Source organism: Pleurodeles waltl, chromosome 2_2 (assembly GCF_031143425.1).
Source record: "Pleurodeles waltl isolate 20211129_DDA chromosome 2_2, aPleWal1.hap1.20221129, whole genome shotgun sequence".
In the NCBI taxonomy this organism is placed as follows: domain Eukaryota; kingdom Metazoa; phylum Chordata; class Amphibia; order Caudata; family Salamandridae; genus Pleurodeles; species Pleurodeles waltl.
The window spans coordinates 487,756,276-487,768,511 of NC_090439.1; positions in this window are offsets into that span (position 1 = coordinate 487,756,276).

A 12,236-nucleotide genomic window follows, 5' to 3' on the forward strand; every position below is an offset into this window, starting at 1 on the left:
CACAATGCTGACACTGATGGTTTGTTGCCTGTCTCAATTTAACAGCTGCCAACATGAACAATGAGGAACTGCGGGCTTTTCAGAAGAGGGCAGTCTGCTATAGGCACATCCTGGCAGTGGAATCTGGGCTCCAGAGGATGGCACACCAACATCACACGGAGCGATCCACCGGTAACGGCAGGCATTCAACCAAGGGGGACTCACACTGCCCACACAGGGAGGACCAAGCACCACAGCTGTGCAGGGGGCCACAGCTGCCACCATCACAACAGTCCCAGCTGCTACACCCTCAGCATCTGTGCCACAGCCAACCCCACCTGCTGCCATGGACATGAGTGCAATTAAGGACTTACAGAGGGATGTGAAACTGGTCCTCAAAAAGTTGGACACTCTTGAGAAGGAGGTGGAGACGGACACCAAGAAACTGAAGTTCATCAAGAGGAAACTCAAGAGGGCCAATCTGTGAGTGGGTAAATGACTCTCACCCCCAGTTCAGTCCCCTCCTTCCTCATTTGTTTTAATGTTTTATAGTGTGTTTTAGAGGGCTAGTGTCAGGTTAGATTAGGTTAGTAGTTTAGTTATGATAAGTGTGTTTGGTGTGGGTTTTCTACTTTTTACATGTTACTTTGTGGGTGGGTGGGTGGCAATGATGTTGGAGCATTTATGTGTTGCATAAAAAATATAGATAGATATTTGTTTAGATACAGGTAGTATATGTGTAGTTTAGTATATGTTGTCCTGCATGTGTCTCGTGATATAAAGGGGTTGGGGGACCAATGTTTAGAGTGTGTTGTTAAATGTGTTAGGTAAGTTTAGCATAGAGTGGTTAGGGTCAGTTGTTGGTTATGTATAGTTAGTATAGGTTAGGGTAGGATAGGTGTTCTTTATTCATTTTAGTTTAGTTTAATTATAATTAAAATTCTTTGGGTACGCCCTTACTTCATGTGTCTTATCCTTGGGTCATGCTTGGGTCTCCAGGGCTTCCCACTGGTGTACTGTGAAAATTGTGTGTTGGCCTAGAGTTTTGTCCTACCTCCAGATCCCTAGCTTGACATGTTCATCACCTTCTTCCAACTGAGCTAACACATTGGCAGCTATAACACATCTACTTGTCTGTACATCTCCCATCCAGTGTACCCACCACTCAAGGTGACTATGTTAACCATGTATTGGACAGGTAGGTGTGGTAATTCAGCTGCCATTGTTTGGGTCCTTTGACAGAATGTTGGGCACTGTGGGACATCTGACAACAGCCTACATTTCATATCTATCCTGCTAAACTGACCAGTGGCAATTACAGATGAGGTTAAGTACCTCTGTTTCACACTAATGTGTTCTACTGGTACTCCCAGCTGACGATATTTCCCAAGAACTGTTTCACAGCCATTCCTTCCGTATGTACTGGGTGAAGTATACATGTGTTCAACATTTTTGACATACTCAATGAATTACTTGTATGGGATGAGACCAGCATTGACGTTCACCAATTTAGGTACCATGTGCGTAGATATGTGCCCCATATTCCTGCACTCTTGTACTGACACTCTGTGACTAAAGACATGTTACACACATCACAATTCCGAAGCGTAATAGATGTGTCATAACACACAAAGACATGCTGGTTGTATAGGTGTTCCTTAATTATAAGTGTTGTAGTGCAATATTTACAATGTCGAGGTCTGTGACCCCATTAGTGGAATCCATCCAATTGTGACACAACACAAGTCCAGGTTTGAGGGACATGTCATGGGACATGCTTGGGTAAAGTGTCTTTCCGTGCAGGGGAACATACATTGCCAATTGAAAAGTTAGAGACAATTGCAGTCCACAGCAGAAAGGTCAACAGTGTGTCAGTGAAGAGTACATATCTGCGACAGTGCTAACACTGGCTTAATGTCAAGCACAGGACAAAGGAAAACACTGCCCATGTGGCATGGGCTGGTGCTACCGGGAACTCCTACGGGTGAAGAGGATCTGTTCCACATCTTCATCCTCTGATGTGTGTGGTGTCTCCTCTGCCCTTGATGGTGGTAGTGGGGAGGTAGAGGGGGCCACACACATCAGTGGTCAGTGATGAGGACTCCCAATTTCCGGCAGCTGCCATCTGTGAAACTACATATGGCATCACTGCAGCAAGGAGGAGCTGCAGATTTTTTAGTATAGCAGCAACATCTTTGTGGTAGGCAGTCATGTCTGCCCTGAAGGAGACCACTTCCCAGTGCATGTAGTCCAACTTGTCTTCAAGCATGCTGATGCCAGTTTGGGAGGGCAGCTGTTGTGGCCTCTCCCTCATGGTAGCAGCTATATCCCTCAGACACTCCTGGACTCCATGCATTGGAGAGAGTGTGCCTCGGTTGGCTGCAGTTTGTTCAGTAGCCGTAACCATGCACGTGCTCATACCCTTGAGGCTAGCTGCCATAGTTTGCACCCCCACCCGCATCTCCTTGGTCTGCGCTGCTAGATTCCTACCACTGTCCTCTCAAAGCTGGTCCCTGGGTTCTCGGAGTCCTCAGCTGTGTCAGTGCTGGCAGGTCATACTATTTGGGTGCTAAGTGGGGCCTGTGGGACGTCTGCTACACCAATACTCCTCCTTGTGACTGGAGGTGGTGTCTGGAGGTTTATAAGGACTTCATGGATGGTCTTTTGGCTGATGGTTGCCAGTTGGTCATCCAGGTCAGCAGGGTACTCCAGGACAGGCAGATCCGCAGGAGAGCCATCAGCCTCTGCAATGAGATGGTCTATTTGTATTGTGGCAGTTGATATATCACGTCACTGACTTGATAGTTGAGGCTCATTGTCATCTTAGAGCCAGATTTATGCAGAAAGTGGTGCAGCGTGGTGCTGTGCCAAAATTTGCAGCACAGCGCTCCGTCACTTTAGAAACGCAGGGATGTGTTGTATTTAAGTGAATATGGCACACCCCTGTGTTGTCCCTGCACTGGTGCAAAATTTAGCTGCCATCGCCAATGCAGGCACCATTGTGCAAGGATGTATGCGTTGAGGGGTGTGATTGTTTATGTGCAGGAAGGTGTCCCTTCCTGCACATAAACAATCACTAATGGCGCTTTGGCACTTCTATGTGAGCTGTAAAATGCAGCACACACAGAAGTGCCAAGGCGTAATTTTCAAATGATTGTTTATGTGCAGGAAGGGACACGCACATAAACAATCATTTCTGGCATTTTGCTCTTCCTATACGTGCTGCAGAATGCAGCACACATTGGAAAATCATAAAACAAGGAGGAATAAAAGTATTCCTCCTCGTTGAACGCTTCTAACGCCACCCCTGGGGGTGGTGTTAAATTTTGGCACAGCCTCAGGTTTACAAAATTCTATAAATCTGAGGCAGCATCAAAACGCAACGGGTGTTGCAGTGGCAGGCCCACAGCTACACCCATTGCACGCCTCGTCCATGCACAGTGCTGCGTGGGAAGGGGTGTATTTACAAGGTGATGTTAAGCCACAAAAAGTGGTTTAACGCCACCTTGTCAATACGGCGCAGTGCTTAGCGCCACAGGAGTGTCACTAAAAGTGACGGTCCTGTGGCACTAGGGGCCTATAATGCCCTTAGTTCCAAAACATTGTTCTTGTACATCATGGCTGCAGTCTACAGCCCTATACCCCACCTGCATGTCGCATGAAGGGAAGCCCAGTTGGCACAATTGGCTGCATCATATCTTCTTGGTGTGATGTCTATCATTTTTGTGGCTTAACACCATCTTTTCGTTATCAACCCTCCCTATGCATCCATTTGCATAGTGAGGCCTTGCAATGGGTGTTGCTGTGCTCATTCCACAGGACCACTCATGGCAATTTTCACCTGTCACAGTCTTACATGTTTCACATACTCCCATGCAGTGCTGAGACCTTGCACCACCCCAGTGATGGCATTGCCAGGACATTATTCTCTTGTTACCATTGATGGCTCCTCATGTTGTTGTTTGAGTATGTGTGCTACATTGCATGGCACTCATGGACCTGGCAGAGTTCAATTTAATCTTCTGTCTGTGCAGGTGTGTTTGCCTTCCTAGACATCTATGTCCTCCCCCTCAATGCAGCCCTCCTTACACTATGATACATGAGTGCAGCATGGTGACAGTGCAGCTAATTTGACACAAGCACAGGGTTAAACCCCGGGATAGCCTGCATGGGTATGACATTTCTGCTGTGTACATCATTCTGTATGTGACAGTGGCTGATGGTAAATGAGTCTATGGACATAGCCAGTTAACAGGACTTGTAGTTAGGTCAGGGCCTGAAGCTAGTTTGAGGTGATTCTACAGGTAGTGATACTGGTCCCTCATTACAAGTGCATCAGTCCTATGAGCACCTGACTGCCAGTGTGTTTTTGACCCCCCCCCAGCAGCACAGGTGGTAGTCGCAACTGTGCTCAATGTGGAATGCCCTATGGACCAATGGCCTGGCACTGGGAGGTTTCAAGCAGCTTACAGACTGGCAATGCCATCTGTCCTGTGACACCAGACCAGTATTACATTCAACACTACCCTCCAGGTCTGTTTCCGCATTTCCACCATCCCTTGCATGGTGATGAAACCCCCATGCAGAGGTTGTTGGGGATGTGATGTGGTGTGTCCCTGGGTGCCCCTGCACAGCCCATGCACTTGGCATGGGCAGTGCAGGGCTTCCCATGCCCCAGTCCTTTGCCCTTCCCATTGCCTGATTTGTAGCACTGAGTGCAGTGTGTCCTGTCACACCCATTGCAGCCCAAAACTGGAACTGAGTCTATTTGATTCATCAAGAATGTTGTAGTAAGTGCCCCACAGAACTACCATGAGCAGACAGATTTCCAGCCGCCATCCCAACCTGTGACTCATACTGGCAACCCCAAAGTGTACACTGCACTGGCAGTCTTACCAACACTGGACTTGCCCATGCACCATCCCCCTCCTGTCGAAGTGGAATTGTACACCATTATGTTCACAGTCATACCCCATGTGTTGTATGTGTGTGTTTATTTCCACATTCACATGTGTCTGACATGGTTGTGTCAGAGTAGTCGTGGGCTCAGCCTGTGACTGTAGTGACCTACTGTTTGCAATCTGTGGTGCATATTTTCTGTAGTGGCACATTTCAGTTCAGCATCAAGATGTGTGGTTCAACACCACGTCAGTTTAGTTGGTCTGGGTAGTTGCATGTTACCAATGATACAGGTCCAGCCTGCCTGTATTTTGAGCGCGTCGGTGTGTACCGCCAATGGTTTACCGCAGTTGAAAGTCCGCCGCGTTGATTCGTGGGTAGTGATAGTGTGGGCGTATTCTTGTTGGCATGACAGTGTCGGTTTTGTTATCGCCAGTTTATCACTGACCTTTGGTGTGGCGGACTTGTGTGGGTATCTGTATTGTGGCGTATTCCGAGCTGTGGGTCGTAATACCTGTAGAGGAATTCCACGGGGCGCAGCGGTTTGTTGGCGATCTTCTGCACGGCGGTAAGCGGGATTTACCACCCGGGTTGTAATGAGGACCTTAGTATGACCTATTAGTTCTTATAAATTGGTGCATTGATGTCAATACTTTACTAAAGAAATTTCAAGGATGCTTCATTAAGGTATTTTGTTTTTATCAGGTGGCCAGTCAATTAGCCCTTGGGGTCACTTTGATGGGCTTAGGTTCAATATGCAGGTACAGTCCTTTCACTCAAGCATTAAGGCAGCAGGCAGCAGGCCAACAGGCCAACAGAGGAGCTCTCTTTTTTGCAGAGCAGCACAGCAGTCCTTCTGAGTCTTCCATAAGTACAGAGGTGTACTGAAGAGTTCCGTATGAGGGTCCATTATTTATACTTGATGCCAGCTATGAAATAGATAAAGGTTCTGGATGCTTCTACCCATAGGGTTGTTTTGAATTTCCTGCCTTCCTGTCCTGGCCTCAGCTTATCTGGGGTCACAGAAGACTAGTGTAAAGCTCTTTATGAGTGTGCCCAGGCAGACCCTTTGTGATGTGTAAGGGCGCATCCTGCCAACAACTTCTGCTCTTTGTCTCACTACCTGTGAGCAATATACAAAGACAAACTGCTAGCTGCACCTAATAATGTGACCCAGGAACCCAGGATACAGACTGCAGACACCAAATGGTCAGGACAATAAAAAGCCTGTTTTCTGAAAGTGACATTTTCAGAATTATGACTTAAAATCTGACTTTATCATTAAAAAGGATTTTAAATTACAGTTCCTGTAGATATGAAACTTGAAAATCCTACCTGCTCCCGATTGAAAGTTGTTACTTATTAAATGAAATACGTTAACTCAATCCTATAGAGAGGTGGGCCTTGCCGTAGTGAAAAACTAATTTATGAGTTTTCAATACCAGGACATATAAGACTTAAAAGTGCATCTCCAACTTTTGAAATACACTGCTCCCTGCCCTAGAGGCTATTTAAGGTCTACCCTAGGGTTAACATATGTTTTTTAAAAGGAAGGTTAAGGCCTGGCAGAAGGTTTATTTTGCATGACCAAAATGACAGTTTAAAACTGCACATCCAGCCTGCAATGATAAGTGTGAAAGATATGTTTAAAGGCTACTTAAGATGTTAGCACAATCTGTGCTGTAGACCCACTAGCAGCATTTAATTTACAGGCCTTGGTACATGTAGTACCATTTTCCTAGGGATGTACAAGCAATTTAAATGTGCCAGTTGGGTGTAAGCCAATTTCAGCATGTTTAAAGGAGGGAGCACACAGAATTTAGTACTGGTTAGCAGGTGGAGGAAGATCACTCTACAGCTGAAAGGTTTAACAGTGATAAATTTCCCAAAATTAGTTGCAACCATGACCAGACAACTGCATTCATTAAGGCTTTTTGGTCTCTGCCAGGAACATTCTGAGAGACTGGGAGATCCTTTTGGGCATGGGTCACTTCTGGCTTTGTTCCTAGAAATCAGCTTTGTCTGGGTTCTATCTGTTGAGGGGCATGCTGGGCTTCTACTCTGGCAGGCTTAGTTAGGCTTATTTCCTCTCTCATCAGGCACATAGATCTCTAGGTAGTAGGTAGACCCTCAGCTCCTCTTGCAGAAAGTGCAGACTTCAGGTGATGTTCCATCACCTTTGCTAGACTGGTTGTCAGGCAGACACCCGACCTGGTAGCAAAGGAGTCCTTCAAGGTGACTAACTCCCTTCCTTGGCCATGGCCATGAAAGATTTGAATCTGAAACCAAGTGAGCTGCTTTAAGTCCCAGTCTTATATACATGTTTCTAGTCAGGGAGTTTGGATCCATGGCTCAACCTTTAGAACCGGTTTAGTTTTTTTTGTCTTTTTCAGTGTCCTTTTCAAGCTCCTCTCCGGAGATAGCCTTACTGTAGAGTGATGCTTCGCAAAGCAGGGAGAGCTGAGGCTGTCTCTAAAGTGCAGCTCTCACACATGGACTGTAAGGTTTCTGCACCTGGCTTCAATCCCCCTCTAAAGCAGGAATCAGGGATCAATTTAAGGACAGGCCTAGACACTTCCTCACCATGCACAATAGAAACTGTTGCCTCACCCATCCCCCCTACAACCAATCAAATGGCAGTGCTCAGAAAGATGTAATAAACAGTCCCTTACTAGCAAAAGGCTTCATGGATTTTCTAAAGGTAGTCCCTTCATCCTCTTCATTTCAGTGTCTGGATCCCCACCATCCAGCCACAGGAATGAAAGCAATACACTTCAACTATCTGAGGAAGCTATCCTCATCCTCCAGCTTGTGTTATGCCAAACCAGTGCCATCATACATGGATCACTCACTCAAACACAGCGTCCTATTACTGCACTTGTGATACATGCACATTATGCATGTATATACACTCAACATACACATCAGATGTCAGCAGATGGGTCTAAGCACCCTCATAGTAGCACAACATTACACAAGGAGTGCTTGTAGGCCACACTGTCAGTGACACAGATAAAAAAGTTTAATCACACAATCAGACTCAGAAGACAGTATGCTACAACCATCGCTTTTTTATATCATACCCAGGACAGAGGCAGGAGTCCACAGTTCATTATCAGGGGATAAGTAATCACAGGACAGGTCCAGGAGCTTGTGTAAGATAGGGCCAAAGATTTGTGCTCACACTAAGATTAACATTACTATGTGGCCGAAATAAATGTCAGGATAATGGATACACATTCAGCTGGGTATTCAGAGCAGGGGAACATACCCATGTTCCATGCAAGGTACATTCCAAACCCAACAGCCTCCATTTTTGTTATCTGATACTACTTCCAGACCTCAGCAAAGAAAATACTGATGGATGCCTAGGACTTTGTGACTAATTCTCCTGTAATTTAGTATCACAGTACTATAGCGTGATTTCAAAGTGCATATAGATAATACAGCTGATAAAGGAGCTTGTGAATTTTGTATAGCTACAGCATTCATTGGGCTGCTATGCTACAGAAATAGAATCTTCTCACAGTTGTAAATAACTCTCTCTTGTCCTGGAGTGATCATCACCTCATTCAGGAGACATATACCTGCCAAACCGGCCTCCAAGGAGGAACCTGGGAGCACTCCCCCATAGACAGCACCACCCCAACCTCAGACCCAGATCATGTCTGTCAGTGAGGCAGGCACTGCAATCAAGGTGATGCTGACGAGCAGAGATGTTGATTTTATTTGTCCCTTTTCGCAAGGTAGTAGCCAATTGTTTCAGGAAACTGAGCAAAGTGCACAGCAGCCAGAGCCAGATCTTCCCGAATTTGGGGTAGAACAGGCGGTTGAGCTTTGTGTCAAGCAAGAACCTCCTCTTTTAGAATCAAGGGCTCCCAGATCTCCAGTAAGAAAAAGGAAGGGTACTACTCCACCATCTTCTCCAAGCACCACTTCTGATGATGATGATAGGTACATATAGTGGACCCTGACAGAGTCTGGGATATGCAAGGAGAGGCAAGGGAAAATAAAAGTTCCAGAAAGCTTTAGAATCATGGAAGGGCATGATGAGGATGATGGCGATGGGACAGTCATTGTGATAGCTGGCACAGAGAAATCTTACATTACTATCCTACCTGCTCCGAGGGGTGTGGCACAGGCAGCACCCCCAGCTCCCATATTTGTAAGACCCCAGCAGAGACCTGCAGCTACCCATGCCGCAGTACACTTATGCACTGCAGAGATGCAATCTGCACACCCACGACCACCTACAACCAGGTCTTCTTCAGGCATTGGCAGTGGCCGAATAAGAAAGTACTCGTCCCCAGTTTGGGACTTTTTTACGATTAGCAAACAGTAGGGGACCATTGCTATATGCTCCATTTGCCACGCAAGATTTTGTTGAGGTAAGCCTCGGTAACATTATTGTACTGGAGGCCAGATGTCCCATAAGAAAAAATATCATGCAATCCGGCGGGAGTAGCACCTTAAACAATCGGTTCAACGTGGTCATAGTAGTGAAGGTGAGGAGAGCCAGGAAACATCAGCTACATCTGGTCAAATCACGGTAGAAGGTGAGGAAGAACAGGGTAACATCCTCACGCATAGCAGCCCTGTACCCAGCAGTGCGTCAGAATCACCCACCTCAGTGACCTCACAATGGCACAGGAAGATAGAGTCACCACAGAATACAGTGACTGCACCATGACTGTTATCAGGTGGCTGATTACATGTGCATCACTGCACACTGGATCTCTTTTCTGGGAATAAAGCAAAAGCTATCTACATGTCTTGACCCTGAAGACGTTTGTAAGAGATTTTGGTGACGTGCAACAGTAGCAACGTTCGCCATGGAAAAGTCATACACAGCTGCAAACATCTTGGAGGAATTTAATAGAAAGGTGTCTGAATGCCTGTGACCCAGAGGTCTTCAAGTTGGAATATTGCCATGAACAATGGCAGTAACTAGTCAAGGCCATGGCAGACAGTGACTATTTCAGGGTTCAGGGTCCTGTGTTTGGTGCACTGCATCAACCTGTCTGCACAAGACTTTCTTAAAAAAGAAGACATAGGTGCTCATTTTGACTTTGGCGGTAGAAAACCACATACCGCCATGGTAACGGCCACCAAAATACTGGGACCGCAGCTACCATCCGTCCACCATATTATGAACACTGCCGGACTTCTGCCACAAGAAGGTCAGAAATCCAGCAGTGTTCATGGTGGCGGATGGTAGTAAGGTGGTGCTGCTACCACCAGTACCGCCATGCCAGTAGAACGCTGCCAGCCGTATTATGATAAGTAATATGGCCTGGCAGTGTTCTGCTGGTGCGGTGCTGCTGGCGGTAGCAATGCCCCTTCCCGTTCCCTGCCAGAAGACCTCCTTGCGCAAGGTAAGTCAGGCTTCCGACAAGGGAGGGGAGGCAGGAGGGTTGGGGTGTTGTGTGTGTGTGTCTCAGTGTGTGCATGAATGTGTGAGTGTGTGAATTTGTCTGTGTTTGTTGTGTTGTTGTTGTATGCGTGAGAGTGAATGTGTATAAGAATGGTGAAGTGAGTGCGTGTCTGCATGTCTGCATGTCAGTGTGATTGTGTGTTAGAATATGTGCAAGCATGTCTGGAAGTATTCGTGTATGAATGCGTGTATGCCAGTGTGAGTGATTGGGTGTGTGCATGTATGGGTGTGTGTGTGTGTTTGGATCAGAGGGGGTGCGGGGTGTGTGTTTGGATCGGTGGGGTAAGGGGCGTATTTGATTGTCAGGGGTGGGGGGTTAGTGTGTGTATGTGGGGATGGGGGGGCTTTGGATGGAGGGGGCGTCTGATGTGTGTTGGGGGGGTGGGGGAGCCGCCTACCAGTGACAGGGAAGAAATTCCCTGTCACCGGTAGGGCCTACCTCCATGGTTTTTGTGACGTTGCTAATGCCATGAAAACCATGGTGGTAGGCAGGCTCATAGTGCTGCCGGCGGTACTGTGCCGGCTGCCAGGCTGGAGATTGACATCTCCGGCCCAGCAGCTGATACCGCCATGGCGGTATGAGTGGAGAAGTGCCGGGTTGGCTGGAGCCAACCCACCATTCTCATAATGTGGCAGTATGTACCGCCAGCCTGTTGGCGGTACTACCACCCCATTAACACTCACCACCGGGGTCATAATGACCCCCATAGTCAACAACATACTGACCACCTGCAGATGCAACCGCACTCATTTCAGCCATTCTTTTGAAGCCTGGAAATAGTTGTGGATTGTTCAGCATGATAACAGAGTACCAGTTAAAGCCCTGATACAGGACGCGCCAACATGTTGAAACTCAACCTACTACTCAACTCATATACTCTTCCTACTATATGTTGCAACGTATGTTTAAGCAGTACCAACAGATGAATGACTATGTCATTCAAAGAGGAGCTGATGCAATTGGGAAAGCTATGGCCATGGATGCAGCCAAATGGGCCTAGTCAAATGCCTCCCACAGATGCTGCTCCCTTTTGATGTTTGTATGTGAAAAGTTAGCAAGGAGGACAGTACAATGGGCCAAGCTATCCTGTTTTTGCATCTGCTACAGGAGCAGCTAAAGAAGATGTCTGAAAGATTTGCATTCCGGGGTGCGAACGAACGAGAACCCAGACGTGCATGTCTTGGTTAATAGCCTAACCTATTGCTTGATTTGTAATGCAAGGCTGAAAAATGACATAATCTTGTGTAAAGAGTACATTTGTGCCAGCCTACTTGATCCATGCTACAAAAAAAATATTTCCACTATCATTCAATTTTATGATGGGGATGTTTCACAATACAAGAGGTGGATTGTTGAGCAAGCAGGAGAACTGAAAGAAGAATGGCTGGATCATAGATTCCCATGCGGCAGTTCTATGGTGCCACCTCAACTTAGGCCAACCCTCACTGTGCACAGCCTTTGGCTGTGCATTACACAGGGTTTGGTGCTAATAGGAGGTTGGACACAGGTCCTGGCCACAGGTAACTGTAACTCACACCCTAGCCATGCACTTCTAAGTACCCCACATACTACATCACTCATAACCTTGGTAGGGGGGTCCCCTCTGGACCCCACCAGGGCAAAAAAGCATTTTTAAATGTTTTTCCACAAAATCATGGCTGATTCATGAATCTTTAACCCCCAGGTGGGCCAGGGCATAAGGATATATAAAAAAAAGGAGTGGGCACATGAGGTCTCCTACGGCTCTTAACAGCCCTGGAACCACTATCTCCCCAAGGCTTGAATCTTTTTATGGAAGGAGCCGTGCAGACCCTCCTCCTCTGGCTCTTTGAGTGTTTGGAACCATCACCTGCCTGGGGCTTTATTTTATAGAAAGAAGGGGGGCCACATGGACCCTCCCTCCTAGTGCTTTAATATGCCCCA